We start from the raw sequence: 3,162 nt of genomic DNA on the forward strand, positions 1-3,162 counted from the left end.
GTCTCATGAATCTGATAAGATTAAAAAGCGGATTTGGAGGCTCAAGCATGTGGATGTGCTCAAATTGTTACACAGGGATATTTAGTCCAAGGAGGGATCAAAAGAAGAGAGTTGGGAATTTGCCAGGAGGACAAGGGTGCCCATTACCATGGATAATCGGGCTTCCTGATCTTTGCCAGCATTTACTTAAAAGTATGCGGATAGGGCCATCACTTTATGCAAATACATGGTCATAATCCACAAATCACAACTGCACTTTGGGGGTTCGCCTGGCTTAGTTACGATGAGGAGCTTAGGCACAGGTTAGCCTCAACCCAGAGAAACCTTAGGGGATGTAGATTCTAAGTTGTGAATGCAGTGGATGTCCTCGACCCAGTCTACAGCCTTGACCCATACAGTGAGCAGCCTGCACATTACGTACTAGCCCTTTCAGCCCGTCCTACCGAGACCAGGATTAGGAACAGCCATAAAAGCCATAGGCACGAACGTGGGAGTATTTTGGAATTTTAACAAGGGGCCCTACTCCAGGTACCCATGTAAGTTCAAATGCAAGTGTTCTAAATGCTGTGGGAAACACACCGTCACCCCCATTCTTTCAACCGGCTCTTTTGCAGATGGATATGAAGCAAACATTTGTATTGATAAACTTTTATGATAATGTTTTTAATAGTAAAAGGTACAGAGACATGGAAGGCCTTGTTGCTGTGCTTGAAAATTCTGAGCCAAATTGTATTTTTGTTTGGATGGGGGATTTTAATATTAATAAATGTCGATTTTCAGGTTTCAACATTTGTGGTTATGCTGATAATTTCGGAACCAATCAGGGGGCCCGCCAGGGTTACTGGAAGAATGCTTGCCTTTAGAATACCAGGCGGCGCGGAGTCATCTCAGAGGCACTTTAGAATACCAGACAGCGCCTCAGAATCCCAGGCAGCGCTGTGTCACCTCGGAGGCGCTTTACAATTCAAGATAGCGCTGTACCATCTCCGAGGCGCTTTACAATGCCAGGTGGAGCTATGCCATTTCAAAGTACTAGGCGGCGTTGTGCCATGTCGAAGCATGTGGCACGCGCCACGGAGGGCCAATCCCGAGAAGGCCAGGAAGATTTAAGAAACCAGTCAAGAGCTGGGTTCAAAGGGAGGGTTTGGTGGCTGTTGCTTGCGCGAGTCCTCTTGGAAGTTCAAGAGGTTAACGCGCCTGCTGAAGAGATTGGGCCCCTCTTGCTGGTTGAGTCCGGGCAGGGCTAAATCTACCTTTCATCCTCCCCAAGTCGAAAAAAATGAACATTTTTGATTTGAATGTATTTTTAGTCATATTTGTGTAATAAAGATTAGACCTGCCTGATGTGGGCATTATAGTTCTGTATAACAGATAACTTGAAAAGAGGGGGTATATCTGTTCTAAAATCAACGCATCGTTTATTAATTAAGTTTGATACTGACGCATGTAAACTCTGTAAGATAGCCAGTGAGGTTACTGTAGCGCATTGAGGCACGCCATACTGTAGTTATGTAGTGCTTTACATCCCTGTCGAGGTGCTAGAGTGCACTGGTGACCTGACTGCACGCTCCTCCGTGGGGGTGGGGCTGTGGATGGAATAGTGCGTGTCTGGCCGGTGACGTAAGTGGGTAGTTTTTGCTGCTCTCTTTTCACTGTGCACTCGTGAGTGAGGTGAGACGGAGGGAAGGCAGGACACTTAGGCATTAGTATGCTAGTGCCTAGAGTCTAGGCACTAGATGGAGAAGTGTGATTATAGTGTGGCCTTTGTGGGAAGGACACAAGAGTGTGTGTCCTTGGCAGAGACAGCTCAAAGTACATCACACCAAGCATGCAACAGCCCCAACTCCTGGGTGTAGGAGACCGTTGTGATAAAGATGTGTGATAAAGGTGGGCACCTACTGTCTCCAAAGAGGTCTGCACAGAGCGTGCTTACATTATTGTCACCCTTCACGTCACTTCCTCTCTCTTTCGATGTCTCTCTCACGTCTCTCGTGTGCACCAGAACGCTTCCCCGGGTGCGCCTGGAGTAAACATAGCATTTTGTGCCCAGACAGTAACCATTATAGGTGCACAAGGGACAGGGAGAGAAAGTGAGTGAAAAGAGAACGAGAAGGGAGAGAGAGACAAGTATGGTGGGAGCGAGGGCAGTGAGAAAGAAGAAAGGAGGAGGAGAGAATTGAAGAAAGAAGGGGTGGGAAACAAACAGCTAAAGGGGCCAATGTCGTCTGCCTTCAGCCCGCACGGGCTTTTAGCCGCTGTCGAGATGCGTTACCGCAGGTGTAGTTTCACTTTTTAATTTGTTGGTTAGGTTTGTATAATTCTCGTATCTTTCCCTGTCACTCTCTGTCACTGTTTCATTCTTCTTGCTGTCTGCCTCGGGTTCTCTCTCTCCATCTCCTTGCCTCTGTCTCGCAGGCTCGCTCTGCACCCTCGTACTTTCCCTCCCCCTCACGTCACCCTCCCACCTCAGGCTCCTGTCTACACACGTGTCCGTATGAGCTGCAAACGATTATTTAAAGACTAGTCTTTCACGGATCATTTCTACAGCGCTTAACTGAAGAAATGCATTTCAAAAGTGTCTTGTTTTCGAGCGAGTGGAGAGTGCCGCATTAAGGCAGCTGCTGATTTCTATGGGTGACCGTTCATCTCTCCTTTACAGGACAGCTGGATGAAGGCAACAGGAGGGGTCACAAGCAGCCCCGCAATTGAGCGCAATTAAGAAAAGAAAAGCAAAGTCAAACACGACGTGTGCTCTATCACACGTCGTGTTTGACACACTGCATTCTTTTTCTTACAGTGCACAGCTGTGGGGTTGATTATGACCCTTTGAGTTAGTATTCACGTTATTCACGTTAATTGCACGAATACTAATTCAAAGGACCACAATCAGCCCCCCAGCTGTGCCCTGTAAGAATCGTCGTCTCCCGAAACGAGGAAATGGCAGTGTTTCGCGCCGCTGGCATTGTAAAAGAGACGGCGCGAACGGTGTCGCAGGAGTGCGCGCTAAATACAGCACTCTGCGCGCTTAGGGTGACTTCTGTGCGCGCGCGCTCACCCGCGCAGCTTGTTGGGAACAGTGGTTATGAATTTTGTTTTGTTTTTGATTGGCTGAGGTTTGTCATCTGCCACCATTGTGGGAAAACAGGCTGGTTTATCCTTTTA

General features: G+C 47.8%; 1 pseudogene; it reads left to right on the plus strand.

Moving 5' to 3' along the window:
- Positions 1–2,516: 2,516 nt before the first annotated feature.
- On the plus strand, positions 2,517–2,683 carry LOC147712712 (small nucleolar RNA U3; annotated as a pseudogene).
- The last annotated feature ends 479 nt before the right edge of the window (positions 2,684–3,162 follow it).

This window comes from Lissotriton vulgaris, chromosome 5 (genome assembly GCF_964263255.1).
Source record: "Lissotriton vulgaris chromosome 5, aLisVul1.2, whole genome shotgun sequence".
Classification (NCBI taxonomy): Eukaryota; Metazoa; Chordata; class Amphibia; order Caudata; family Salamandridae; genus Lissotriton; species Lissotriton vulgaris.